Source organism: Zootoca vivipara, chromosome 6, assembly GCF_963506605.1.
Source record: "Zootoca vivipara chromosome 6, rZooViv1.1, whole genome shotgun sequence".
In the NCBI taxonomy this organism is placed as follows: Eukaryota; Metazoa; Chordata; class Lepidosauria; order Squamata; family Lacertidae; genus Zootoca; species Zootoca vivipara.
This window is the reverse complement of record NC_083281.1, coordinates 36,846,628-36,857,280: the sequence shown is the minus strand read 5'-3', so window position 1 is coordinate 36,857,280 and position 10,653 is coordinate 36,846,628. Positions and strand designations below refer to the sequence as shown.

The window sequence follows — 10,653 nt, the reverse complement described above, 5'->3', positions numbered from 1 at the left end:
CTTCTTGGGTTTCTCGTATCACATTTTCTTGTACTGCAATTTGAATTCTGTAGAATTCAAACTGCAATGCAATGAAATGCAATATATAAAAAGTAAAAGAAGCATTAAAAATACAATTAAACATCATACAGAATCTTGCACAGAGTGTTATAATTCCCACAACGGGCAGTTCTTAAAAATTCACAATATAATTAAAACCAGCGGTTAAGCTAAAATTACATGTGGAAACATACGGATGATCTTCAGCTGCCATGTCCTGTCAGTGCACAGATTTCCACTCACACAATGGGATTCCCCCCCTTCCTCTCCCACAACCCTCCCCAAATCTGCTCCCAGAGGGTTGGGAAAGTCCCTGAAACAGTTGAGGGGGCGTGCGGGGAGAGGAGGGGGAGAACGTTCTGTTGCACAAGCAGGGATCCTTGCAAAGATGGAATGTTCACATAGCAATACAGCAGTAAGTGGTCAGCCAAGACTCTCAGAAATTTCCAAAAGCTATGTCCACTTTTACATGTTTCATGCCTAAACAAAAAAGTTGTTAGCAGGCTCTGAAAAGAGCCCACAAACCCTCCTTCCCACTGTAAGATTCTATGAAATCAAGTTCGGATCACATTGGGGATAGGCAGTGGCTGAGCCTCTCTGTATATTTATAGAAACATACCCCACCTCCTCCTCCCCATTTGTGAAGGTATCATTTTAGTGCAGTGCGGTCCAGTCCAGGGCCCTCAACTCAGATGTGTGGGCGTGTGTATTAGTGATACGCTTGCTTCTATTCTAGCTTTTGGCCAGCACAATTGTAAACACAGGGAAAAAAATGTTTAGCTGTTCTCTAGGGCTGTGTAGTAAATAGACAGCACAGCCCTCTGACAGCGAGTCCCCAAGCTAGTCAGTCCATCTGCTTTGGCACACATATGCACACACAAACAGAGCAATGTGGAGGGAAATCTGGAGTCTATGCCAGGGTCTTCTGAGGCCTTCGTGTGGGTGGTCTGTTTGTGCTGATAGGCCCAAGGGACAGAGCTGATAAACACACAGTTGAAAGCTTGCTTACTGTAGGTCATGCTATTACTGGTTGGGTTTTTTTTGTTTTTTGCCTCTGAAGGCCTAATAAAAGAGTGAAGAAATGTAATTATTATTATTTTCTGTGCAGCAATATTTAACTGTGGAAAGAGGGGAAATGGCTGATCCAAGATGGATACTTTCTCAGCCCCACAATTGCAGAAGTTGCCCTACCGGTTTAATTGAGGTGACCATCTTTCATGTGGATTCCTGTTCTACATTAGCCATTTTAGGGCATCCACCCTATTTGTGTGAAGCAGAAAAATGCAGCAATGTTTGTTGGCCCTCCTGTTTCGGTCATATCCTTGCCACCTGGCCCTGCCGCCTTCCATGTATCAGGCGGGGAGGCCTGAAGAGGAAACCTGCTTCTATGTATGAAGGCTCCCTGCGTGGCTTAGAATTTGGATTCCACAGGATGTAGGACAGGCATCCCCAAACTGCGGCCCTCCAGATGTTTTGGCCTACAACTCCCATGATCCCTAGCTAACAGGACCAGTGGTCGGGGAAGATGGGAATTGTAGTCCAAAACATCTGGAGGGCCGAAGTTTGGGGGTGCCTGGTGTAGGATACTTTCTCATGCACAGGGGTACCAACTTGAATAACATATGGGGGCATGTAAGCCCCGCCACACATAATCACAAGATGCATACCATCTGAATGGCAGTACCCATCAACTGGGAGGCAGCCCCCTCAGATACTTTATGGGGGGCAAAGGGACATTGGCCCCTAGGTGCTGGCTCCTATGAGCATGTAGTCCAGACTACTTGACCTAGAACTTGTTCATTCAATATGTGGAAGAAGTCAGGCCCAGAGCACAGGGTGCTTGGTGCAATAGAGAGGCAGGCACTCTCTCTTGCCTGCAATTTTAATTGAATGATGGATAGAATGACTGAATAGAGGTAGAGTCTCTATTTCTTTGCCTAATGCAAATAAAGGTAAAGGTAAAGGGACCCCTGACCATTAGGTCCAGTCGTGACCGACTCGGGTTGCGCGCTCATCTCGCATTATTCACCGAGGGAGCCGGCGTATAGCTTCCAGGTCATGTGGCCAGTATGACAACGCCACTTCTGGCGAACCAGAGCAGCACACGGAAACGCCGTTTACCTTCCCGCTATAGCGGTTCCTATTTATCTACTTGCATTTTGATGTGCTTTCGAACTGCTAGGTTGGCAGGAGCAGGGACTGAGCAACGGGAGCTCACCCCGTCACAGGGATTCGAACCGCTGACCTTCTGATCAGCAAGCCCTAGGCTCAGTGGTTTAACCCACAGCGCCACCTGGGTCCCTAATGCAAATAGATGGGATCAAATGGATGCATTGATACCTGGTGATTCCTTCAAGACATACTCAGCCTCCAAAGATATAGAAGTAATGTGTCAAGGAGTTGCGGCCAATCACAAATCCCCTTTTCTCTTGCCAATGGGGACTCCCCACTCCCGCTGGGTCCGAGCTGCATGAAGGGTGGGGTGAAGAGGTAAGCCTCCATTCACCACATTTGACATTCTGATAAATACGTGCCTGCAATTAACAGAAAACAACATGCTACATACCTAGCAAATATCTAGTATGGCCCTTCTGGAGAAAGGGAACTGGGTGTTTGCTATTTATTCTAAGTAGGGATGGATGGATATGTCATTTTTGGTTTCTTTCAGTTTCCCATTCTTCCAACCTTCACTTCCCTGTACTTCTACACCAGTTTGCAAATACGTTTACCGTATTTATTTTAAAAAGTCATGAAAGTTAAGCCACATTTTAGTGTGAATTTCTCCTAAAATAGATGTTTTGTAACATTTTTGCCATATATACAAATTTTTGAAAGCAATATTCTCTAATGCAATTAATTTTCATATGTTACTTTCACTAATATATGCCTTTATGTGTTTACCATAGTATGTGCATTTTTGTACACATTAGTTGGCTGGAGAGCTGCACTGCAAAACTGAGAGAACCGCAAATTCTGAAGGCTTGCTCAAGGCCAGGGGTCAGCAACGTGTGGCTCATGGGGCGGATGCAGCCCACAAATACCATTATATTGGCCACTAAGATGCCCCCGAACTGAGCCACCCGCAGGACAGTCTCGAGCAGGTCGCGCGCCCTGGCACTGAGGGGCGGAGATCGCTCCAGCGCCCCCGCCCCCGAAGGGCGCAGCATGGCTTCCGCGCGGCGCCCTGCCTACCGGCCCGGCGCCCTGGTGCACCGCGCCGCCGGGGGTCTACCTAGAGCCGGCCCTGGCCACCCGCTCGGCGAGTCCCTGCGCGCTGCACTAAACCAGTGCAGCACGGTGTGGAGACTTGCCGAGCGGTGCTGGAAATCGTGTCTGTGCATGTCCAGGCGCCGAAAATTGCTTCTGCGCAGGGGCAATTTCCGGCACCTGGGCATGCGCAGAAGCGATTTCTGGCCCCGCAGACATGATTTCCAGCATCGCACTGCGTCAGTCCGGCCCACAGACAATCTCTGTGGGAGTGATCCGGCCCATGGCTGGTAAACCTTGCTGACCCCTGCTCAAGGCCTTGCGCTTGGGACCTTTGAAAGGCAAAGCATGCATTCTCCCAATAAGCTATAGCTCCCCTCCCAACATATTTAGGGGTTTACTTAGGGAATGGCCAGAGCTCAGTGGTAGAGCATCTGCTTTGCATGCAGAAGTTCCTAGGTTCAATTGCATCTTCAGGTAAGGCCAGGAAAGCTTCCTTGCCTGAAACCATGGCAAGCTGCTGCCTGTCACTGTAGACGGTACTAAGCTAGATGGGTCAGTGGTCTGACTCGGTATAAGGCAACTTCCAACTTATCAATATACCATACCTGTATTGTACCTTTCTCCTAACTGATAGCAGCTGGGGGGGGAGTATTGAAATTGGGTCAATGGAATTGCCTGTGTCGTGGTCCTGATCCAACCTGTCCCCCTTCTGGGATGATTTTAATAAAATAACTACTGGTAGGTGTTAAAAAATCCCATCATGGGCCTGCCATTTCACTACTAGTTTAGCCCTTAACTTAAAAAGGCGAAAAGCAAGGAGGAGAGGCTAGACCTGAGACTGATCTTGAGAAATAAATACTTATGATAATGTGATGTGCCCAACATGTTCCAACAATTATTTTCCTCAGGGCAAAAAAGACGTCTCTTATCTTGATAGCAGCCACCAAAGCAGTGTACTTGAAGAATGTTCTTTTATCGTAGGGCATCTTCCAAGCAAACTGTTTCAGCTGGGCATATCCCTATGTTATAATATTGCTCCCATCCTCCCCATTCACTAGTCTAAGATATTGCTCATATCTTTTCCTCTCTCTCTCTCTTTTTTTTGGTCTTTTTGGAGATGCCTCCCTTTTCTCTCTCTTTTGTGACTAACTTCATTTCCTCTGCTTGTTGCCCCTGTCCAAATCCCGATCTACATTTTGAGCTGATTCATGTTCTCATTGGATCCTGCCTGTGCTTTTGCTCCTACATCCCATCCTCCTCCTCCTCCTCCTCCTCCTTGGCAATGCAGCATTCAGGAATTCCAGGAGATGGATATCTTGAAATAAACGGCAGGCAGGCGCCATTTGCTGCTCGACAGCTTGAACACAGCAAAGGAAGGCCTTTACGCTGCTTCATTATATTTCATGTCGCCATAAATAATATTCCATAAAGAGCAAATTCAAATAAAAAGCTCAGGGCACATTTCCCCTTTTTGTTTTCCTCTCTAACACACTCTTAAAGTTTTTAGAGAGGCCAACTTTTATGAGTCTGAGCTTGCACCGCTTGGCAATTGCTGCCCGCTGCTAATATAAAAGCAACAGTGTAAATGTGTTAATTACCGTTGGCTTGCAAAACAAAACAAAAAGGAAGGGGGAGCTATGTAAAGATGCTGGAGGTAGGCTTTTGGTCTATGCATTTCCTCCTGTTACATGCAAAGAGGAAAACACGGCAGCTCCTAGTGCTGTTGCTGCCAAGAAAAGGGCTTCTTTATCAAAGTGAAAAAGAAATACAGCTGAGAAATATATCTGCCAATGCTGCTGCTTCTTGTTTTTAGAAAAAGCAAGCAAGTTTCTAATCCTCATGAGCTGTAGTCTTTAAGAATAATGTTTGTATTTTTTAAAAAACAATTTTCAAAACCTTTTTTTCAGCAAGCTAATCCACACATGTAAGTTTGACATGTTTTTAAATATGTGTTTTATAAAGTATATTTCTAAACTGCTGATTGTTTTTATTTCTAACATCTGATTTTATTTCTAACATCTGATTTGAATGTATATTTTATGTAAGCTGCTTAGAGGTTTTGAAGATTAGGTGCTATATACATTCTATTAACCATGCATACTAGCTATGGCTAGAGAAGTTAATGACAGAGCTCTGAATGGTTATTGAAATCAGGGAATGGTCAGGGCAGGTGTGCTTCTGGTTATCAGATGCTAGAGACCAGCAACAGCTTTGTCCAACATGACACTGCTTCAAAATAAAAATGGAACGTAAGAGGCTGCCTTATGCCATGTCAGACAATTGTTCCAACTAGCCCAATATTGTCTACACAAGCAAAAGGGAATCTGTGGCCCTCCAGGTGATGTTGGACCACAGCTCCCACCATCTCTGACCACTGGCTATGCTGGCTGGGGCTGATAGGAGCTGAAGTCCAACAACATCTGAAGGGCCACAGGTTCCCTTTCCCTGGCCTACGGTGTCTGGCAGTGCCTCTCCAGCCAAGGGGCAAAACCTTCTGCAGGCAAAACGTGCTTTGCCACTGGCTAGCCACTGCTGGAAACAGAATGTTGGACTTGATGAACCTTTGGGTAGATCCAGCAAAGCAATTCTTCATGCCACCCCAAGCTCATCATCCCAAGCAGAACAACATTCATAAGAACATAACAGCCAGTTCCCCAGGTAGTCCAGCATCCTGTTCTCACAGGGGCCAACCAGAAACCTATGGAAAGACAGCAAACAGGATCTGGGTGCAACAGCACTCCCCCCTCCTGTGGTTTCCAGCAACTGGTATTCAGAACCATTACTGGTTCCATAGGAGCCAACTTTTCCCAGTGGGGCTGAGGGAGCTTCACCTCCCCCAAATATTTGAGGGGACTGCCCCCCCCCAGTTTATATGCACTGCCATTCAAGTGGTGTGTGTGTGTATCATGTCATGTGATTATGAAGAGCGGAGCTTACCTGGGCCTCTCCAATATTTTATTCAAGTTGGCACCTCACTGGTTCTGACAGTGGAGGTAGTAGAGTCAATGTCAGGATGCCCTCAAAGCATCTAAGGCACTGTGTGCATTGTCTAAGAGGACACATTGAGATGTTTGCTTATCTCAAATGGACTTTTGTTGAAATAACAATTCTACTTGACCATGTACAATGCCTCTGTATAAATTATGCCCTGGTGAAGGCATTTGCTTGCAACACAGAGTGCATTCCTGCTTCAGAGAATAAACCACCCTAATTTTGTAGCTTTTGTTCTTTTGTTAATTAGATTTTGTGGGCAGCAACCTGTTTATTTAAATTTCTACTGCACAGCACTAGACTCTTTCAGGCACTTTAATATCACTAAGTGAGGAAGAAGAGGAGGATAAAGTTGATGAATAGGTACAGTCCTGTCCTGGGAGGAAAGTACTACATGATTCCCCCTTATTATGGGACAATATAGACTCTAAAGCAGGGCTAACCAACATGGTGCCCTCTAGAAGTTGTTGGACTCTGACTCTTACCATGTTTCACCATGTTGACTGGGGCTGACAGATGTTTAAGACCAACAACATCAGGAAGGCACAGGTTTCTGATCTGGAGCAGGAATACTATTCATTAAAATATATTTAAAAGTGTGTGTTCTTTCACAAATGAAAGAACTTCTCTGGATTTGAGGTCACTTTTCTCACACAAGGCTTTTCCACAGGAACCAACATTAGGCTGCCCCAAGCACCAAATCTTGAAGGGGGATAGTGGCAGTTTGAAGGCAGAGCTGTGTGGCTTCCTCTGCATCCCTAAAGCTAATCTGCTTAGGTACGGTGAGGAAACTGTCCCATTGTCAGTGTTGAAGTAAGATTCAACTATTGTTCTGATTGACTTCAGTACATAGTGTGTGTGTGTGTGTGTGTGTGTGTGTGTGTGTGTGTGTGTGTGCGCCATCTTGTTTGCCTCACAAAGCAAACTGTCTTGGGCCAGCCCTGTTTTCCACTAAGGCCACATCCGCTTGATATTAAAAGCAGAATCCTACGATTTTAAACAGCCATGACTTCCCCCAGAGAATCCTGGTAACAACTGTTTGTTAAGAGTCCTGGGAGCTGTTAGGAGAGCCCTTATTTCCCTCACAGAGCTACAATTCTCAAAGTGGTTAAATCAGGCATCCCCAAACTGCGGCCCTCCAGATGTTTTGGCCTACAACTCCCATGATCCCTAGCTAACAGGACCAGTGGTCAGGGATGATGGGAATTGTAGACCAAAACATCTGGAGGGCCGAAGTTTGGGGGTGCCTGGGTTAAATGGGCAGTCCTTCTACCCAGGGTACTCTGGAAATTAAAGCTCTGTGAGGGAAATACTGTAGTAATCTAAGTTCGGCACCCTTAACCTACTACAGTTCCCAAGATTCTTTGGCGGGGGAAGCCAGGACGGTTCAAGTGGCATCATAGTGCTTTAAAAGTATAGTCCGGATGTGGCCTCCAGCGTAAACAGCCCTTCTATGAGTGGAAAAGGCTTTCTGACTAAATAGGACATCTTTGAACATAAGAGCATAAAGAGAGCTCTGAAGGATCAGACCAAAGGCCTTTGTGGTCCAGCATCCTGTTTTCCATTGTGGCCAACCAGATGCCTCAGGGAAGTTCACAAGCAATTGTTCCTCAACCATTATATGTACTTAATAACAGTGTTAATAAGTGACAATGTGCTGCTCTTTAATGGTGCCTTAGGACTGTGGCCTGGAGCTTCTGCCTTGCTCTGCTTCACAGTGTGAAGCAGAATTAAAACCTCTTGTTACTCTTGTCATCTTTTCACTTCATCTGCCACTATAGCTGACAATGTCTCAAACCTGCCCCCCGCCCCCCCCCTCTCTCACACACAGACTGAGCAAGAACCCACCAGTTAAATAATAATTTTTAAAAACGCCACAATTTTTTTATGGCTTCACCTCTGAAAAAAATACTATGGGCTGACTTTTAGATTTCATCTGCTCCCGTATTGCTTTCTTGAGGGCCCTTGCAATTCTGAGGGCGAGTATTTTCCTTGTCGTGCTGCCAATCAAAATATTTGAAGGAAATGTTTATTTTCTTCTCAAAATCGCACCAGCTGCTGCCTTAACTGAATAAGCCCATTTAGAGGTAATAATTTAACCATTGTGAGAGCAAAGCAAGGGCCCGCACACTCCAAATATCTGACCCGATCTATCAACGGAAATGGCAACACTTTGGATCAGGGAACTGGGAAGCAAGAATTTGTGTTCAACCAGAGGTCATCGTTCCGACTAGCGTAACACTGTTGCCACTTGGGGTTGGCCACACTCTCTGCCTTGCGGTGGTCAGTGATAACAAAAACAGAGTCCCAGTTTGCAACTTGCCCTGATTTCCCCACCTCCCATTTCACAGATGCGACTGACTTTCTTAAGCAACCTCAGGTTAGGAGCCAAGCAGCACGCAGATGAGTTTTCAAGCTTCTCCGTTCGCTTTCCAGGTCAAACAACCAAATCCAATAAAATGTCATCTCTGTTTTCATACCAGCCTTGGAGGAAACCTGACTTCACAGATTCCAAGAAGCAACAGCTTGAAGAAAGCTAAATTTTTCTGGGTCTTCCCTCTCCCCTTCTCCCAATATAGAAGCAAGCTAAGTGGAAGGGGGCCATTGCTTGAGATAGCAGTACAGCTAGGTGATTTTTAGACCCTGAATCCAATCCCTCCACACACAACACTAGCTGAACAGGTGTGAACCACACAATTAGCATTTATCTTCCCTCCACAAAGGGCAAGTGTGCCTAAATGTGTATATTTAGTGAAAATAATTTCATTTTAAAGGAAACAGCTTGCAAGAAATGTGTATTTTAAGCAAAACTGCTTAGTTCATACTAAAATTCTGATAATTTTCACGAGGACTTTTAAAATAATCATCCACATTACAAACTGAAGTGGAAATGCAGAGAAATGAACTTAAGATTGAAAGTGTGAGAAACCGAAATTGACAGATTCACCCATCCCTACTCATAAGTAAAGTGACTCATAATTTCTTTTTCAAATGGAGATGTTTGAACAAGCCTTGAAACATTAAATCTGCTACTTTGGGATTCTTCAGTTTCTCATTTTCCCAATCGTAAGCTTAGTTCACATTTTTGCATCAGTATGCTCTATAATATACATATTCTTAATGAAAATTTGTCAGCGTTTTAATATATATTTTTGCATGCAATTTTGTCTAATATACTGCTATTTTGTATTTTATTTTCAACAATATATTTTTATGAACACTTTATCTGAATATCCACATATTTGTACACTTTATTTGTTGAAGAACTGAATCACAAAATTCAGAGATGTGCAAATTTCAAAGGATAGCTGCCTTTGGTTCATGTATTCTCCCCCATCCCTCAACGAGACAAATCAGATCCAGAAATTCATACATTCCTAAGATATATATTTGCTTTTCTTGCTTAAGCTATGATGATGGATAGGATAAACATGGAAGATATTTAACACCTATGTATAAATATAGTTGGCAAGAAGGGTTATGGGCAGATGTGTCTCCCTGTGCCTTTATTTCCAATCCTTCACTCCTTCAGCCCTTTTCTGTCTGTCTTAAAACCCTTTTACAACATAGCCATATTTTCTAACTGTCGTAACATTTAACTGATGGTACATATCCATTGATGTCTGAACCATTTCACTGAGTAAAACTTAAGACACCTACAAAAAATAGTAAAGGTGGTATCCAATGCCCTTGTTCCATTGCACAGGATTTGTTTCTGCAATGGAGCTTCCCCCATCTCCTCTCCCCTTGCATGTCGTCACCCTCTCAAAATCTGCTTCAGATGACTGGGGGAACCACTAGACCAAATTTAGAGGGGAGGAGAGGAGGAAAAGTTTCCTTTCACAAGTGTAAATCCTTGCACTGACAGGATAAGGGACATGATGCTGCAATATTTAAACAATGGGTTAGATTAATGAATTTTAAAAACATTTAATCAGTTAAAAGGCAGCCCCTGATTAATTAATTAATAATAATAATAGAAACTTTTCAGTGCAATCCTACACATGTCTACTCAGACGTCCACCCCGCTGAGTTATGTGGGAATTTCTCCCAGGCCTCTGTTTTCGTTGCTGGTTCTCCCACCCACCCTCCCTCAATTCAGGGTGCTGCTGATACTCCAAGGATGCTATGGACTATGTCGGCCACCGTATTTCGGGGCCGGGCAGGAAATTTTCCAATTGGCAAATCAGCACCAGCTATTTGGTTTTCGCCTACCTCATATTAATCGTCACACCTTTGTAAGGTGGATATGCTTTGGGTAAGCTTATATCTTGGATGGAGGAGAGGTTGTAGCCTCTGCCTGCCCTCCATGGGTAAGTTTCACAGAAGTCTTTGATTATTTAACTCATTTCTTTCTCATGCCACACAAACTGTTCTATTAGGGTGCAACTGGGTTGCACTATCCTAAGGGTT

The 10,653-nt window shown here is 44.4% G+C and overlaps 1 protein-coding gene across 1 annotated transcript in view; it reads right to left on the bottom strand.

Annotated features, from left to right (window-relative positions):
- RUNX3 (RUNX family transcription factor 3) overlaps window positions 1–10,653 on the bottom strand; it is a 129,125-nt gene that overhangs the window by 8,544 nt on the left and 109,928 nt on the right. The window lies entirely within an intron of this gene.